At 44.4% G+C, this 19,747-nt stretch overlaps 1 long non-coding RNA gene and 1 pseudogene across 1 annotated transcript in view; both read left to right on the forward strand.

Moving 5' to 3' along the window:
- LOC137761084 (uncharacterized) overlaps positions 1-7,495 on the forward strand; it is a 28,639-nt gene extending 21,144 nt beyond the window's left edge. The window contains exon 3 of the long non-coding RNA XR_011073394.1: positions 6,777-7,495. This is a non-coding gene — a long non-coding RNA (uncharacterized lncRNA). The remainder of the gene's footprint in view (positions 1-6,776) is intronic.
- Positions 894-1,079, forward strand: LOC137763205 (U1 spliceosomal RNA; annotated as a pseudogene).
- Positions 7,496-19,747: the final 12,252 nt, after the last annotated feature.

Below are 19,747 nucleotides of genomic sequence, written 5' to 3' on the forward strand. Positions count from 1 at the left end.
TTATACAATACAATACTACTCAGCAATAAAAAGGAATTAAGTATTATACATCCAGCAAGAAGGATGAATCTTAAAATTATGCTGTGTGAATACAAGGCAGACATAAAAAGAATATATATTGTATGATTCCATTGATAGAAAAATCTAAAAAAATACAAACAAATCCATAGTGGTAGAAAGCAGATCTGTGTTTGCTGGGGGTGTGAGTGGGAAGCAGACTAGGATGGGAGGGAGAGATTGCAAAAAGCTTGAGAAAAATTTGTAGTACATGATGAACATGTACACTATCTAGATTGTGATGATGGTTGTATACATATATACATATACATACATACCCATATATATGTCAAAAGTTATCAAAGTGTACATTTTGAAGATATTCACTTTATCATATGAAAATTATACGTCAATAAAGTTGGTACAAAAAACCCATTACTTACTTTAAAAGTAAAATGTATGTAAAGTTGAGAATATAGCATACAATTAGATGACAGAAATAAGAGCCAAACATATCTCTTATATCAGTAAGTATAAATGGGTATTAACTCACGAAAACACTATCAGACTGAATCACAAAGCAAAGCACAAAGCAAAATTCAAATTAACCCAGAAAGGTTAAAAAGGTGGCAATGTGTAACAGGCAAATGCAAATTGAAAGAAAGCTGAGGTTGCCCATTCATATGAGAAAACATTGAATTCAGGTTTAAAAAAATACTAAGCCAAACAAGGAAGATATTGTATAATGGTAAAGGGTGCAATTCACAATGAGGATATAAGAATTTTGAAAATCAGTGAACCAAATTACACAGCAGCAATATTCATACAACAGAAATTATAAGAGATGCAAGGAGACATTAACAACAATAAAATCATGGTATTAAAAGGTAATTTATATACTTACCTGGCAGGGGAGATACCATGATCACGAAGGTGGTTTTCCCAGGGCATGGCTTATCCATTGCACTCCAGATGTGCTGACCCCTGTGATTTCCCCAAATGTGGGAAACTTGACCACATAATCTGTGGTAGTAGGGGAAAAAAATGTTAAAAAAAAAAAAAAAGAGGTGATTTTTCCTCTTAGACTCTGATAGATGAAGCAGATGGATAAATAAATAAATAAATATAATAAATATCTAAACAAAAATGTAAAACAAATCTAATTGATATATAGTTGTCGCTCAGTATCTACAGGGAATTGGTTCCAGGACCCCCGCGGACACCAAAATCTGCAGATGCTCAAGTTCCTTATATAAAATGGTGTAGTGCGTGCATATAATCTATGCACATTTTCCCTTACACTTTAAATTACCTCTAGGTTACTTACAATACCTAATACAAGGTAAATGCTGTGTTAAGTTGGAGTGCAGCAAATTCAAGTTTTGCTTTTAGGAACTTTCTTGTTTCTTTTTTTTCCCCTGCATATTTTTGATCTGCAGTTGGTTGTATCTGTGGATGTGGCATCTCTGGATATGGAGGGCCAACTGTATTTCAAACTGTGTAATCTGAAAATGGAGACTACATCTTATGGTTTTACAAATCCCATTTTATACTCACAAAATTTGTCATATAATAGGTGCCCAAACTAAAAAAATTCTAAAATGCAGAAACACTTATGGCAATATTTTCTTCTTACAAAGCAAGAAAAATAGAAATTAAAATAAAATTTAAAAATAAATTTAGAGATTTATGTATTTCAGTTAAATAACTTTTAATTCAGACAGAGTTTTAAGCAACATTAATAAAAATATCATGTATTAAAACCATGGGATACTGCAAAAGCAGTTTCAGAGGTAAATTTATTCCTCAATATTTATATCAATTGAAAAGTACAGGAGGTGGGCTTCCCTGGTTGCACAGTGGTTAAGAATCTGCCTGCCGACAGAAATAGAGACACAGATGTAGAGAACAAACGTATGGACACCAAGGAGGGAAAGTGGCGGGGGTGGGGGTGGTGGTGTGATGAATTGGGAGATTGGGATTGACATGTATACACTGATGTGTACAAAATGGATGACTAACAAGAACCTGCTATATAAAAAAATAAATAAAGTAAAATTCAAAAAAAAAAAAAAGAATCTGCCTACCAATGCAGGGGATACGGGTTCGAGCCCTGGTCCTGGAAGATCCCACATGCCGCAGAGCAACTCAGCCCACGCGCCACAACTACTGAGCCTGTGCTCTAGAGCCCGCGAGCCACAGCTACGGAGCCTGCGTGCCACAACTACTGAAGCCTGTGCGCCTAGAGCCCATGCTCTGCAACAAGGGAAGCCACCACAATGAGAAGCCCGCGCACTGCAACCAAGAGTAGCCCCTGCTCGCCACAACTACAGAAATCTCGTGCGCAGCAGCGAAGACCCAACACAGCCAAAAATAATAATAAAAGAAAAAAAAGAAAAAGAAAGTACAGGAGGGACTTCCCTGGTGGTCCAGTGGTAAAGAATCCACCTTACAATGCAGGGGAAGCGGGTTCGACCCCTGGTCAGGGAACTAAGAACCCATATGCTGCGGGCCAACTAAGCCTGTGTGCTGCAACTACTGAGCCTGCATGCCTCAAAGAGCGAGCCCATGTGCCACAAACTACAGAGCCCACGTGCTCTGGAGCCTGTGTGCCACAACTAGAGAAGAGAAAACCCACACGCCACAACTAGAGAGAAGCCAGTGCGCCTCAAAGAAAGATCTTGCTTGCCTCAACAAAAATCCCGCGTGCCTCAACTAAGACACGATGCAGCCAAAAAATAAATAAAAGAAATAAATAACAAATAAATCTTTTTTTAAAAAAAGTACAGGAACCAATGGACCAAACGTATGTCAAAAATTTAGAAAAAAAATAGCCAAATTGTTGGAAAGCAGAAGGAATAAATTAATAAATAAAAAAATTTAATGTTAGGAAACAGATCAGAATGAGTGAATGAATGAATGAATGAATGAATAAATAAATAGACTGATTCTTTTTAAAAAGCTAATACAACACAATAGATGAAATACTAGGTCACCTAATCACTGAAAAAGCTGTGGGGAAGAGGGGTGTGGAGAAAGGGCAATTACTAAAAATTATAGAAACATGAGAGTACAATCAAGGAACAATAAATTAAAATAAATATATGATTCTCCTTTGCAAACATTTTTTTCTAAAAATCTGGATGAAACAATTTTTGAGGAAAATGCAATATACCAAAACTGAGCCTAAAAGATGTAGAAAATCTAAACAGATTGATCTGTATAGAAGAAATAGAGAAACTAGTCAATGATGTACTCCCTTTCCCAAATTTCACCCCTAAAGAATTTCACTAGAAAATCCTACAAAACCCTTAAAGCAAATAATGACAGTTCTATTTAAACTATGTCAGGTCATAAAATAAAAACTTTCAAGTTTTCTTTCTTTTTTTTTTTAAGACGTGAGAATTCACTGCTATCAAAATCTAACAAAGATTACACAAGAGATGGCTAGCATTGATTCAAAAATCCTAAATGAAATATTAACAAACAGGATGAAGCAATCAATTAAAAGAATAATACATCATAACCAAGTTGGGCTTAATCCAAAGCAAGGACAGTTCAATATGATTCATGATATTAGTAGATATAAGAAGAAAAACAACATAATCATCTCCATAGATACTGAAGAAGCATTTCACAACATTCAACAGCTGTTTTTTTAATTTTTAAAAAGCCAATGAAATAAGGACTTTTGAATGTTCCACATGTGTGTCTCAATCCGAAAGCTAGCATTATACTAAATGAAGAAATTCTCATCCTGTGTTGTCCAATATGGTAATTACTACCCACAGGTAGCTATTTAAATTTAAATTAATTAAGACTAATAAAATTCCTCAGTCTCGATAGCCACATGTCAAGAGTCCAAGAGCCCCACATGGCTAGATGTACTCTTTAGAAGTGGTCTCCTAAGAATGCCCACTATTACCACTACACTATACTAGAGGCAAAAATATTAATATGTAATTGGAGGCATAAATATTAGAAAAGAAGATTAAACTGTCTCAATTTGCATACAATATAGTCGTATACCTGGTAATACAGAGAATCAACTAAAAGCCACCATAAATAAATAGATCATTCAGTAAGGGAGTAGCATACAAAATTAATGTACAGAAATCAATAGTCTTCACATATGCAAATCACAATTAGAATAGTAAGCATAACAGAAAAAAATCCATTTATATCATTAACCAAAATATAAAAGTGTAGACTTTGTAAGAAATATGCAACTAAATATGAACACAACTTTAAAACATTCCTGAACATCACAAAACTTAAATGAGAAAGTACATTGTATTTTTATACAAGAAGCTGCACTATCATAAATATATCAATTTTCCTTATATTATTTTGTAAGTTCATCACAAGCGCAATAAAAATGCAGCATGTCCTTTTTTTTAATAAACTAGACAAGCTGATTCTAAAACTCCTATGAACAAGTAAATGACAATATCCAGGCAAACTAGGAAACAGAATATCAGTATTGGAGGGTGGCTACATTTACTATATAGTAACACATATAATAAAACATCAATGACTTAATGTGGCTACATTTACTATATAGTAACACATATAATAAAACATCAATGACTTAAACAACTTGGTATCCTTTTTTTAATTGACATGGTCCAATAGAACAAAATAAGACCAACAGTAGGCCCGTAGTCTATGAGGATTTAATTCATGATGAAAGTGACGTCTCGTATCTGTAGGGAAAAGATAAACTATTCAATAAATGATGTTGGAAAAAAATGACTAGAGTTATTATGACTGCATAACAAACTGCCCCAAAACTTAGTGACCTAAAACTATGATGTTTATAGTGTTCACAGATTCTGAGGGTCAGGATGTCTGAAAAGGCTCAGCTGGGGAGGTCTGACGTGGGATGTCTTATGAAATTGTAATCAGATATTAGCTGGGGCTGTCGTTATCTGAAGGCTTGACCAGGGCTGGAGAATCCACTTCTGAGGTGGCTGGCTCACATGACTGGCAAATTGGTGTTGGATCTTTTCTGATACCTTTAGTTCCTCTTCACATCAGGGTCCTCATAGCATGGTGGCTTGTTTCCCTCAGAGTGAGGAATTAGAGGATTCCAAGGTGCAGGATGCAATGCTAACTTTTATGACCTAGTCTCAGAAGGCACATGCTGTCATGAGCATCATATTCTCTTGGTCAGTTACAAAAATCCACCCAGTTCCACTTCGCTATGAAGGACTGTCACCGTCGAATTGTAAAAAAAGAATATGGGGTGGGATCTATATCGATATGGCATTCTTTGGAAAATACAAAGTGTCACAGGTAGACATTTGGATAGGCAACTTCTGTGTATCTGTAGCTCATATTAAGATAAATACCAAATGTATTCTAATATAAGAAGTGAATCCATAAATATAGGAAGAAAATATGGGAAAGAGAATTTCTTTGCAACCTGAGAATTAATCTAACATTATTTTAAACTAATTAAAACTAATAAAATTAAAAGTTGAATTCCTCAGTTTCAATAACCACATTTCAAGGGTCCAATAGCCACAGGCAGCTGAGATTTGGAAGATGAGGAAGGAGTGAAAGGGGGATGGATGAATGGGCCGAGCACTGCAAAGTGGGGTGAGGGGCATGTAGCACCCCTGGGGCTGTAAGGAATTTAGAGTAAGGATCGAATTTACATATTGTCAGGATCGCTTTGGCTGCAGGATAGGGACACGGATGGGAGGGAGGCAAAGAGGCAGGAGACCAGGCGAGAGGTAAAGAGTAGGAAGATGGCATCTGGCCTGGAGCCAGCTGCTGCTCCCCAGTGTCTACAGGTGAAACCACCCTTCTAGAATTGGGTTCAGTTCTAGGGGCCCACTTCCAGAAACCTGCAGCAAACTTGAGACTTTAGAAATAAGCAAGGGCACAAGATAGTGAAGGAGTTCAAGACCAAGTGAAGGGGATGACTCAAAGCACCCAGGCAATTTAACTTGGTGTCTCAGAAACCAGACATCATCACAGCGGCCCTCACTCTGCGTGAAGCAACTGCCAGGTCACAGAGGGTCAGACTGTCCCTGGAGAAGCCGGCAGGTTCCAAGGCCAAGGAGAGGAGGTTGAGTTTTCTGGGCTTTCCCGAGGAGTGAACAAGATTTCTTTCTTTTGAAGAAGCTCAGATTCTTTTTTCCCTCCCTGCTTTTTGTAAAGGCATCCATCATTTGAGTCACTTGAGAATAAAACTGTTTTCCTCGAGAAGATTTCTGTGGGCGCCCGAGTAGGCGTTGGGACGGCTGCTGTCAGAGAACGGGAGAACATATGGTGGTCTGTTGTGAATGCGATCTGTTTTTTGTGTTGTTGTTAAACTTCCTCTCGTTAGCGCTGGGCCTGTTATGTAAGAGCTTGAGGGTCCATATGGTTTGTTGCATAAGATGCCAAAGAGGAACACAGTTTTCTGTTGCACTGCAGCTAGTCCAATTGCGAGTTTGGGAAACATGTGGCCACAGCATCATATTTGAGTAATGAAGTCAAGTAGCCCTGGGTCTGAACCTCAGTTCTACCACTCGTTAGCTGTGTGATCTTGGGTAAGTAACCTAATCTCTCTGAGATTGAAACTCTCCGAGATTTTATTTCCTCCTGCGTAAAATGGTGAAAACAGTACCAACTTCACAGAGTTGTTAAGAGGATTCAGAATTAATAATACTAACTACAATTCATTGAGTAAATAAAATTTTTAGTGTTGCATGCTTTATAAATATTCTTTCTTTTAAACCTCATAGAACCCCTCGGAAATAGCTTTTATTATCTTCATGTTTCAGATGCAGAAACTGAGAAGAAAAGTGATGGAATGGCTTCCCTCACCTAATAAGAAGCCACGGAGCTAAGGTTCAAACGTATGTTCCTGTACAGATGAGCCATCAAACCTGGGCTTCTTTGCCTCCAGTGCTGGTGAAGTACAAGGCATATAACGGGCACCAGTAAATGCGACCCTGGACTATAAGCTCCCTGAGGGCAAGGCATTTGGACAATTTTATTCACTACTGAGTTCTCACACTGAAAGCGGTGCCTTGTGCAGAGGAGGCAGCCAGTAATCATTTTCAGACTAAATAAATGGATTTTGCATTCATGGCAGGGTTGCCAGCTCTGCCATTTACTAGCTGTGACCGCAGGCAAGTTACTGAGCTGGTTCGTGTTTCCACAGTTTTCTCCTCTGTATATTGCGGTCAATGGTGATTCCCTCCCAATAACTGCTCCATTACCGACCTTCCTCCAGCTTTATGAACCCTCTGTCGCAGGCTTACTTGTTTGTACTCTACACTACTTAGAACAAAATCCAAAACATACAACTACAACAACAAACGGACCTGTGCTTTCTAGAGCCCCATAAGACATTGTCCTTAGTGATGCAAATATATGCCAAGATTAATGTGTTATCTCCATCAGAGGGCTTTGCACTTCAGCGAGTGCCTTCTGGAAACATGGTAATGTAATCCATGCATAATTGCCTACTAGTAGAATTATAGCCAAACTATAGGCAGTTCATACCACTTGAGAATAAAACTGTATTACCTTGGCTCAGTGGAAACAAAGATGTGATCAACTAGTGATAGCTGCAGAGCGGTGCAAGGGGTTGTGGAGGCTTGATTGCCATCTTGGACTAAACTGATCTTCCTATATTTTACAGCTGGGGGAACTGAGGCCCTGGCAAGGAAAAATGACTTGTTTAAAATCAAATAGCTAATAGGTATCAGAAGCAGCATTCGATTCCTTGTCGGTCTGATTCAGAGTCCAGTGCTCCTGTCCTAATTTTCTGACCTTTTCTTGGACCTTTTTGCAGCTTCAAGACAAAGCTTCTCCCCCTCCCCCACCCCCCAAAAAAAAGAAAAGAAAAGGGAAAGGGGACATCTAGGGAACGTCTTCCCTGGGCTGGGCACTCTCTGTGAGACACTTTACAAACAAAAGACACTTCCGTTGATCCTCATTATAGCCTTATGAGGTGGGCAACATTACCCCCATTTTACAGATGAGGAAACAGAGTCTCAGCACCATGATGAAATTCACCTAAGACCCCAGAGCTGGAGAGAGAAGCCTGTATCCTCCTCCCCACCCGCACTGAGGATTTGAACCCATACTCCAGGGCTAAATAGTCTTCCAACCCACAGATTCAGGACTTAAGCATCCCTGCCCTCCCACCTGCAGAACCAGCTGTGAAGCCTTGGGCAGGGGACATAACTTCTCTGGGCCTTAGTTTTCTCATTCTTAACTGAGAACAATCAGCATACATTCCTCGAAGCACGCTGTGAGGATTAAAGAAACTCAAGTGCGTAAAAATGAATACAGAGCGTGGCTCCTTGTAAGTGCTTCTTCAGTGTTAGTTCAAAACAAAAACATCCAGCACTTGCAGCTTCTCTGTAGTCCCCGGAGAAGGCAGAGGAGCTGGTATGGCCCACGCAGGGCCCAGGGAGGCTACAGCCCGACAGGCCTGCCGGCGCCTTCCGCCTTCGAGCAGGTTTTGGCACCCGGCCCAGGACTGAGAAGTCCCCATTCCTCTCTCCTGTCAACTCAGCAGAACAGGCTGTTTCAAGAGAAGGTGGTTCCCCCTGAGAAAATGTTCTTGCACGCCCTGGAGGCTCTTGCCCTGCACGTCGTCCCAGCGATCAGCCGGGACAGGGCCTGGACCCCACCCTGCACAACCACCACTCTTTTCCAAGTCCGCATCCTGACAAGTCATAAAAGGCAGTGTGTACGTTCTGAGCAGCTGTTGTCTTAGAGCACGGTCCCCTTTGGCCTGTGATGACGTTTCACCAGCTTCATGTCTCTGGGCCTCAGTTTCACACCCTTGAATATGGGCTGGTAATGTCTGGTCAACTACTGCGAAGGGAATCTGGGAGAGACCTCTGGAGACACGGCCTCCCCTACGTCACTGTCCATGCCTTTTTCAAGTATCTGCATCTGACCTCTGACCTCTGTCCCCTCCACCCCTACCTCGCTGGCCAAGGTCACTATTGGAAGTCCACATGACTCTTGACCTCTCAGCAGCAGGGGGGAGACCCGTGTCCTTGCCGGCTCCCTGCCACCCTGTTCCCTTGATCTGCCTCCTCCCTCTCTGGCCACTCCTTCTGATTCTCCTCTAAGGGTCCGTCCCCTGCTCCAGTCCTTACATGTTGCAATTTCTCCAAGATTCAGCCCCCAACCTCTTTTCTCCGCACTCCACACACCCTCCGTGTGCCCTCACCCCTGGTTTCAGGTCCAATCCTGGTACTTAGGACACAACACTCAGTCTCTATCCTGGAGGCCTCTTCTGCCCCTGGACCATCTCTCCAGCTTCCTTCTGGGCCTCCCAGCTGTCTGACAGCCACCTCAGACTCAACCTGCCCCACACTCCACGTGTAGATGCCTCATCCTCGCCGCCCAGCCATCCACCCTGTGATCCGAATCTCAGGGAAATGCACCACCATCCATTCATTAAACGTGCAAGGAGCAGCTTTGGGGCGCCAGGCACTGCTGCGGGTGCAAACAGGACAGCAGGGAACAGAACAAAGTCCCTGCTCTCATGGCATTTATGTTCCGTCTACCAAGATGTCCAGTGACCTGGGACTCATTGCAACCATCTTCACCATCCATGTGTAACTGGACACCAAGACTTGTCAATTCTGCTTTCGTAATATCACTTGGATTGGTCCCCTTCTTTCCAGCCATTCTTACTGCCATGACTTACTTCAGGCAACTGCTTCTGACATGGTCTACCAGCCTTGAGTTTTGCCCTTCTAATCCACTTGACATTGCAGCCAGTGTGATTTAGAAACACAAATCGGGTTATGGTCCTCTTTTGCTCAAAGCCTCCCATGGCCCCTTTCCACCACCTTAAGGGTGAAGTCCATTTAGCTGGCTAGATGTGTATCAGTCAGTTAGGGGTCTACCAGAGAAAGAGAGCCAGGGGGAGATTAGGAGTCTGTCTATCTACCTATCTCCCTATCTCTATCATCTCGAGATTTATTTCAAGGAATTGGCTTCCGTAGTTGTGGGGCCTGGCTAAGCAAGTCCCAGAGGTGTAGGTCAGCCCGAAGGCTGGAAACTCTCAGGTAGGAGCTGACACTGCAGTCCACAGGTAGAATTGCTTCCTTCTCAGGGAAACCACAGTTTTGTTCTTAAGGCCTGTCAATGGATTAGATGAGGGCCACCCAGATTATTAAGGATAATCTTTACTTAAAGTCAACTGATGGTAGATGTTACCCATATCTACAAAATACGCTCACAGTGACACCCAGATTAGTGTTTGATTGAATAACTGGGAACTACAGCCTGGCCAAGTCAACACAGAAAATGAAGCATCACTACATGATACTCTTGGCCCTGCTCTATCCTTGTCCTCACCTCTTTTTTTTCTCTCTGTCCCTACCTCACACTCTAGGCTCGGTCACCCCGTGCCCTGTGCCAGCTGGCCTCCTGCCACCTGTCCCTGCACAGGCCTGGAATCTTACCCACCCCTTTCCGAGATGACTCTTATTTGTCTTTAAAACCACCCAGGTGCTGCCTTCTCAGGAAGTCTTCCCTGCCTCCATCCTTGTCCAAGCCCTCTGAGCTAAGTGCACTGCCTCTGAGTTTGCAAAAACCCCACTATTCCCACGAGATGGAGACTGCCTGTTGGCTGCATGGTCTGCCCCCCCAGCATGGGAACAGCTCTGGGACAAGAACTGAGTAACTGTCATTTTCTATCGCATTACTCTGTGAAGTCCCCACATTGCACAAATCCCAGTCAGCAATTATCTTTTTTATTTACTTGTGTATAAGTACCCCCCCACCCCCCCACCCAAAATTAGAATATAAGCTCCATGGACGTGGGAAATCATGCCTGTCTTATTCTGTGCAGTATCCCTACAACCTACTTGTGCCTGGCACATAGTAGATGCTCAATAAGTATTTTCTGAGTGAATGAATTAATATTTGTTTGAATGCATTGAACAATAAATACTTAAGTTCTAGGCACTATTTGGGGGGCTGGACACATTATAATCCACAAGAAGGGCAGGGGTCTGCTCTCATGGTGCTTATATTCCAAGGAAGGGAGGCAGACAGCAACAAAGTAAATGTAAATAATCAGGCTAGGGGAAACGAAAATGTAATATGACTGAATGAATAAATGAAGGGATGGATGAATGAATAAATGAATGAATGGCTGGGAAAAAATATAAATATATCTGGCTTCCTCTAGGGGAAGTGCCACATTGGGAGAGGGGTGGGAAATAGTGGAATGGGCACTGGGCTTGGAGTAGAAATTAGAACGGTCTGACTCAGTTCTTTGCTGGTGGTACATGTCTGAATAAATAACCTAGCCCCTTATACCTAGGTTCCCAATTTGGGATGAAGAGGTTTCAGGAATTGCTTTGTTTCTCTCACAGGGCTATCATATCACATGAGACAGCAACCATAAGTGAATTTAGTAACTATGAAACTCTGTACAAAAGTTAGGGGTCATTGTTGTTGCTGTTGTAATTGTTGCAAACCAAGCACTCGAGTTCTGCAAGTTAATTGTATTGTTTAGTTTGAGAGAGGCAGAAAGGAATTTTGGCATGAGACATGTGGGTTTCAGTTCCATTTCAGCCACAGAATGGTGAGCCGTGTGACCTTGAACGTGAATTATTTCACCTCTCTGGGTCTCACTTTCCTGATCTGTGAAAATGGGGAGAACATTTAGAGCCATCTCAGAAGGATGTTGCCAGGTTTAAACAAGACAGTCCATTCCAAGCGCTTGGCATAAGGTTGAGCCCATATGAATGGCTCAGCTAATGTTAGCTATTAATAGTCATTCTGTCAATCACTGGTGGCTGTTCATAAATGGAGCCATTCATGGTTCAATTTCTCAAGTCTCACATTTCTGCCAGGGAACTTCCCGAATTCTTTATGCACCAACACCTGTGATTATGCAAAACTCCGTTTAAAACCACAATCAGCATTCATATCCAGAACATAAACGAACGGAGAATTTGATGTTCAGTACACTCCCTCCCAACTTTCCAAAAAAATATTTTCTGGAACATAGAGAGAGATGCACTCTCCATTTCTGTAGAAAACAAGTGTTCCTGGTTTTATGATCCTATAACCCTAAACTGTTATGTTTTTTCACGTAAGGCATTTTAGAATTCCCATAAAGGAGTCCTTGTCGAGAGAAAACACAGCTGGTGCCCAATTAGAGAGGTGATCAAGACCAATCGACCGGCAGACTCTTAATTAAGCTGGACCCCAAGCTGCAGGAGGGATGGCGGCTGGGAAACTGAGGTGGCCCCGCATGCTCACGCAAAGGCAGTGAGTGGGGAAGGCAGAAGGTTTTCTTCAGGAGGCAAAGAGTTGGTCATTTCAGTGACCCCTGAATTTAAGATTTATGGCTGGCTCTGCAGAGGCTGACACCTGATTTTGGCTCACTCCTTTCCAGGAAAAGCCTCAAAGTCTTCAACTTCTATTTAGGCATCAGCTCCTGTCTTATTTGTCATCACAGACCCCTGGGAAATTTCCAGAAGGGGAAGAGAGATAATCGGCTTCAGGAGGGCCTCCAGTGATGACTTGTCTGTGCTTCTCTCCTGCATGGCCATCTTCAGACAACTGCTATCTTCCTTACCAACCCAACACCCACACCCCAGTCTCTCCCATTCTAGCCTATGGCTGCCGCCTTCTCTGCCCCTCTTCCCACTCTGCCCTCTAGAGCCCCTATATGTACCAAATGCATGCCATTCAAAACCTGGCCGCTCTGTATGCCTCATCTCCGGGCTTTAAGCGGAACCTGTACCACTCGCTCTCTCTCTGGAGATGCTTTGTTTTTCCATATCTCACATACCTCAGGGCCAAGAGGCAGGATCAAGTTTCTTGTCTCCCAGTGCTACTTAAGTCATAATCCTCTGCCCTCTGTCACACACACACACACGCACACACATGCACACACCTACACCTGCTCCCAGGCATTTGGTAGCCATGTTTGGAAAGAGATGTTGTACTTGCTGTGCCCTGAATAGTTGCTCTATGTCTATTTGTGAGGCAGTAGCAAGTGTGGTCTTGGGACCCGCAGCCTGAGGATCACCTGGGATCTTCTTAGGAATGAAAAATCTCAGGCCCCACCCCAGACCCCTAGGGGAGGGTCCCAACACTCTGCCTAATGAGCCCTGGGTGATTCTGATGCTGACCCACATTGGAGACCCACTCATGTAGCAGTTAAGTGCATGGGCTCTAAAGCCAGTTTGCCTGAGTTCAAGTCCCACTTCTGACACATTAGTACACAACCTTGGCCAAGTTATGTAGCCCCACCCGTGCTGGGAATAAAAATGATACCTCTGTGTAGGGTGTCATGAGAGAATTGAAGCAGCTATACATATAAAGTGGTTAGGACAGTGTGTGGCATATAATAAGCTCTCATGAACTGTTAACTTTTATTCTCGTTACCATTGAATGGAACTTTTAATAGACTCCTGGTTGTTGGATGTTTGCATCTCAAATCCTCCTGGTTGTCATCATCTACGACTTTTCAGTGATTCTTCTACATCTAGTGCTTCTCCAGCTTTCTACTGGAGAGGGGAGTGGGCTTCCACACAGACCTTTTTTGAGGTCTTATATTTATAAATCTATGTTTGATTATTAAAAAGTCATTATTTCCAAACCTCATCTCCTGGTGAAATGTACAGCCCAGGGAGCTGCAATATACTTAATCAGTGGCTTGTTATAACCTTGCCTGGACTCCCATTCTCCCCAGGGAATGGAAGCACAGCTCCATCTGTCAGAAACTTGACCTCCTCAGCTCTGGGGACCTTCACCTTTATGCCACTCCAGCTACCCACACACAAAGCCACACCTGGCTTTTATCTTGGCTGGCTATTGCTCCACCCCTGAAATCTCAGACAGCAGGGTCCCACTCTCTGACCCCTCCCTCTTATCTTTCCAGAGCTCTCTCACCACACTGGCCCTTTGACCTCCTCCTGAATTCCAGGCTCTGGACGCCTCCCTCCTTCCCTTCCCAGACTTTCAGATCTTGGTCTCTCTGTGTCTCTTCTTCTGATACATTGAGGGATGGACGAGTTGCGTGAGCAAGAAATAAATTTTTTGTGTCTGTCAGCCACTTAGAATGGTTCTTGTGTGTTGTTGTGGTTTTTTTAAAATTTCTGCAGCATGACCTGGGTCATCCTTACTTAGGCACCTGCCTCCTGGGTGAATGTGAAGATGAAAGGAAGGCATGTAAGTAGGGCACCAGGCCCAGTTCCTGGCTTGTAATAATTGCTCCAGGAATATGAGCTATTACTCTTATCCACCCCCCACCCTCCAAATCATAGAGTCCATGGCACTACCTTGCAACGTGTCTGCAGATCCCCAATCAAGTCAAGTCTCCCTTCTGTTCAACAGCAATTCCAAACTTCATCCTTTATCTTCCCACCAGACCCACAGCCTTCATAGAGAAAATAGAAGCGATCAGGTGGGTACTTTCTCAATGACTTTTCTCCAAATCTGCAAGTTTCAATTTCATTGAAATTGAAGAGACAGTTGGGTTCTGTGTCCTGACCGCAGGAATTGGAGGGCAGAAGTAGAAGTGACTTCTAAGACTGGGAAAGGTTAGATGTTCACTCATTCATTTATTCATCCATCCATTATGAATAACTAGTGAGAAGGGATCTGGGGCTTCGAGAGACGTGACTTGAAGATGAGGGAAGATTGAGACCTAAAGGGACAGCCAGGACAGACCTATTTTTCTTTCCCAAATTGGCACTCTCTGTGCCGTCTCTTGCCCGCCTCGCCTACCCAGGTACATCCAGTGGCCAAAGGTGGGAAGTGGGAGACTGGACTGAAGCTCATGAATCAGTCCATCCCGCCACCATCCTGCGCATACGGAGGAAAGAACGAGAAGCCCAGTGAGGCATCTGTGAGGAAAGCTGGAGGAAGAAGATGAAGTGGGGATGACAGTTCCCGAACCCCCATCCACCTTCCATGATGGCTACCTGAGCAGTTGACCCACAAAGACCTTCGTGCTTCCCCCACCTCCAGGCAGGTTTTCCTGGAACCGCAGACAGACAGACAGTGATGTTTCTCCTCTCCAGACAGCATCCTCAGCAGCTACCGCTGACTCAGCCTCCCCACCCTCCATACGGGTGGGGTAAGTGGGCAGCCCAGTCTCCAGGCGTGATGCTGTAGGTGGCACCAGGAGAAAAGTCACAGACATCTGCGGACACAGAGACCTTTGATCTTCTCCCAAACCCAGGGACATTTGCAACTCTCTCTCCTTTACCTGTCACTCAGCCCCACCATCCGGATACAAATCCAAGCAGTCATCAGCACCCTCCTTAGGAAACTGGGATGGAAAGTCCTTGGAGGCAAAGCAGGTTCCATCTGAAAGGGGCCTAGGGACTGGCAAGTGCTACCCCTGGGGAGAAGAGGACCGCCCACCCATTCCAGGAAGATCCAGGAGTCCTGAGGGCAGCTCCTGAAGAGCCAGAAGAGCTGAACAGCCGATGTCCGGGGTGATATTCCGCTAAGTGCAGCAGGCACAGAACCTCGGGCCCACCGTACTTTAAGTCAAAGAAAGTGTTTCAGTATATAATATTAATGTATTTGCCTTTATACCAATGCAGTTGTAAAATATAATTATACATACACATATGTACATGCATATGTGCATGAGTACGTATGTGTACATACATGTATATGTATACATATATGCACATCTATGAAGAAAGGGGTCTATGAAGCTAAAAGTGCCTAGAGCCCACAAAAGTTCTCTTGCAGCCCTGCTCACATCACCTCTTGGGGTCTCAGTTTCCCCATCTGTAAAGTACAGATCATAACACCGTCTGCACCATTCGCCTCCACAGTGCCACAGTGCCATCCATGAACTATCACGTTCCCAATTCACAGTTTGGAAGCCTCCCCATGTACACCTCATACAACATCCAAACCTCCTAACTTTGCATTTGAAGCCTTTCACTGTTTTCCACTTTGAGCTTCTCCCGCTTCCCCGGGATGTACAGCTCTCCGACTAGAAACAGCGTGCCTGGCACTGTTTCCAGGATGAGCTAAGCCTCAAGTTACGGCATGCCTTTGCACACTCAGAACCCTTTTGCTTCAAAGATACCCCCTCTTCTCTGCCTGATGGTCTCCTATTCGCAGCACTGCTATATAATTTGTCGGGTCCAGTGGACAATGAAAATATGGGGTCCTTTGTTCAAAAATTCAGAACTCCAAGATGGCAAAGTAGAACATTAAACCAAGCACAGGGATCTTCTGAGCACAGGGCCTGGTGTGACAGCACAGGTCACACTCCTATGAAGCTAGGTCTGGCTCCTCCTCTTCCGAAGTCAGCTCAGATCTCACCTGCTTTTTGAAGCTGTGCTTGATCCCTAAGACAAATAATAGGAAGCCACAAAATGAAGCACTTCTTATGTCCTAGCCACTGTGCCAAGCACTTTACAGCCAGGGGTTCATTTAATCCTCACAAATGTCCCGTGAGGTAGGTAGGATTATGGTCCCCGTTTTGCAGATGAAGAAAGAGAGGCTCAGCAAGCAGGTGTCAGAGTAGGCACTTAAACCAAAGGCTGCCTGGGCCCAGAGTTCATCCTCTTACCAGCTAGGCTGTACCAACCCTTCTGACTCCATAGCCTTTTAATCTTGTGTTTGCCATCCAATTTCTAAACTCCCTGGCCCTCACCCTGTTCCCTCAGTCCCTGGGCATCCATTCTCTGTGCACCTCTGGCCGTTCAAACACACCAAGAAGTCAATGTCCTTCTTTCCAGCCCAGAGTAGCTTCTGGTTTCCCAGGAACCACGCATTGAATTGAAACATCTTTTCCCTGGGACACCTGGGAATTATCGGTCAGTATTCTCACGTTCCCTGTGACCCCAAGTCTAGTCCATTTGGGCTCCATAAGGTCTTATGAGCCCCATGCTTAACCTCCAGTGCCAGGGGTAGTTCAGTCCCTTTTTATCCTTTGCCAGACATCAACGTTCCCCTCACTAGCCCGTTTCTTTCTCCGATCTATCTGACCCGCTGCAGCCATCCTGTCTTCTAAAAAATGCAGACCCGTTCATGTCTGCCTTCTTTAAGATCCTTCTGTTCTCCCCGTTTTCCTCAGCTCCCTGAGCCTGGTACACAAGACACCACCAGCCCCTCCACTAGAACCCTCCCACATGATCATCACTAATTACTTATTTGAAATTCCCGGAAAGAGTCATGCTTTCTCATGTCCCCGTGACTGTGCACATGACACTTGCTTACCTGGCATGCCCTTCCCAGAACTCTTAGAAAACTCCTCCTGACAAGTTGGGACTCATTTAGCCTCATCTCCTCCGGGAAGCCTTCCATACTGGCCCTTCCCAAGGCTGAGTTAAGGGCTTCTTCTCTGCCCTCCCCCCACCCCAAAACTCCCAGAGCTCGCCTCTGGCCCAGCACTTACTTGGGCTCAGACCCCTTTGGAGGTGGAGACCACATCTAATTCACCTCTGGGTCCCCAGCCTCTGGCACTGGACCTCTTTGGGACCTAGAAAGCACACAATAGGTATTTTCTGAGTAAAATCTATAGATGAATGACCATTGGGCCAAGATGCATCTGACCCTGGTCACCTCTCTGGCCTCAGGGGCTCCATTGAAACACAGCTGGGCGTAGCTACCTCTGCAGCATGCAGAGAACAGGTGTCTGAATTAGAGTAGGAGCACTGAAGGCTCTGGAAGGAAGCAAGACGGACAGATAATTGATTAGCTATTGCGTTCGAAACTTCTGAGAAAAGACTTACATTCTCAGATGGATAAATGTGCTCAGAAAATGAAGTGTATCACATTAAAAACTGAGACCTTAATTTCAGCAAAAAGAATAAGTTGTACAAAAGGAGAAATTTAATCATCATACTATATGGTCCAGCTGTGATCTACGGGGTTGCAATACTAAATGCTAAATCTAACCAAAAATTATGTTGTAACTGGACTGGGAAGTTGGGGTAAGGGGAAGTGGCTTTGTAGGGAAGAGAGCTAGATCCTTCTCTTCCATCATAGCAAGTCGATAGAACATATCTCAAACTGAAAATGAAGGAAGAGATGTTTAAACCCATTATTTAGAAATATGGAGTTAACTATGGAAGAAATACTGGTGGTTGGCTGCCTCTGGGCAGTGAGATTTGGGGATGGAGGGAAATGGGGCTGCGGAAAGGGCCTTACAGGACTGTCTGACTTTCTGAACTATGTACGTGATGCTGGTGAAACACACATATAATTTTTTAAATATCGCCCGTGGTTTGAAAGCAGGGATCCGTCGTGAGGCAAGCGTCTCTGTCCAATCAGCCTGACTCATCTCCTGAAACACCACTTGTGTAGTTCATCCCAGCCCTCCCAGCACTGGAACCAGACTGGGCTGGGCCACCTCCCCTGCCCTCCACGACCCGACCCCACCCTGCCACGCACAGCGGCCTTTGCTCCCTGCAGACCGGCCTCCTCCCATTTCTCGTGCAGACACTGCTGCTTCCACCCTTTGGCTTTCGCTCAGGCTGTGCCTTCTGCCTCCAGGTTAACACCTTTCCTCCCTTCTGCCTTCCCAGCTCTTCCTCCCGACACTAAGGCCAACAGGGACAAGCATGTCGGCTTTTCCCGGGCCAGCGCTGCAGACATCTGAGGGATGTCGTGGGCTGCCCCTCGCTCCCCTGGGCCTTGACACCATCCCTGCTCTCTGGATCTGAGTGAGAAGGCCTGAGGAGCCCCATTCCAGCACCATCACACCCACCTCTACCATCACAGCCAAGGACCTCTCTGAGTCTGTTTCCTCACCTGGAAAATCGAGATCTTCAGGACCACTCGCCAGGAGGTTCATGAGGGTGGGCTGACATGACCTTTGTTGGAGGGCGCAAGCTGACCCCCCGCTTTCAGGCCTCCTCCTCTCTAGACACATCTTGCCCGACGGCGGCAGCAGCTGCAGTCAGCGGTCACATTTATCAAGTGTTTACAACGTGTCGGCACTGCCCGAAATGGTGCATTATTTCATTGAACGCTTACAGTGGATAACAGTATCCCCATTTCACAGATGACAAAATGGGGGCTCATCCAGGGTAACTTGCTGGTGAATCTACCTGTCGCCCCCCACATTAGACCACAGCAGCTCCAAGCCGAGGAGACCTGTCCACCCCTGTTCGTAGTGGCGTTATCACAGTAGCCAAAAAGATCCATCAACAGAAGAACGGACAGGTAGCGTGTGGTCCGTACACTCAATGGAATGTTATTCAGCCTTAAAAAGCAAAGAATTTCCGACACACGCTACAACACAGACAAACCTTGATGTCTGTGGACATGATGCTAAGTGAAAATAAGCTAGGCACAAAAAGACAAATATTGCGTGATTCCCCTGATGCCAGGTTCCGAGAAGAGTCAAGTTCATAGACACAGGGAGTAGAATGCTGTCAGGAGCCAGGGAGAGAGGATGGGGAGTCAGTGTTTAATGGTACAGAGTTTCAGTTTGAAAACGTGAGAAATCTGGAGGTGGATGGTGAGGATAGTTGCACAAAAACGTGAATATACTTAATGCCACTCACTGAACTATGCACTTAAAACATGGTTAAAATGTTAAATGTTAAGCGGTATATTTTATCACAATAAAATGTTTTAACATGTAGTTAGAGACAGAAGGTAGAATGTATTTTGATGCCACTGCATTGGGCACTTATGAATGGTTAAAATGATAAATATTACTTATGAATACTTTACCACACACACGCGCAAAAGGCGGGGAGATTTCTCGTTGATTTCTGTGGACCCAGAGTCTCAGACAGGGCCTGGAACATAGCAGGTG

The sequence above is a fragment of the Eschrichtius robustus genome, chromosome 3 (genome assembly GCF_028021215.1).
Source record: "Eschrichtius robustus isolate mEscRob2 chromosome 3, mEscRob2.pri, whole genome shotgun sequence".
Classification (NCBI taxonomy): Eukaryota; Metazoa; Chordata; class Mammalia; order Artiodactyla; family Eschrichtiidae; genus Eschrichtius; species Eschrichtius robustus.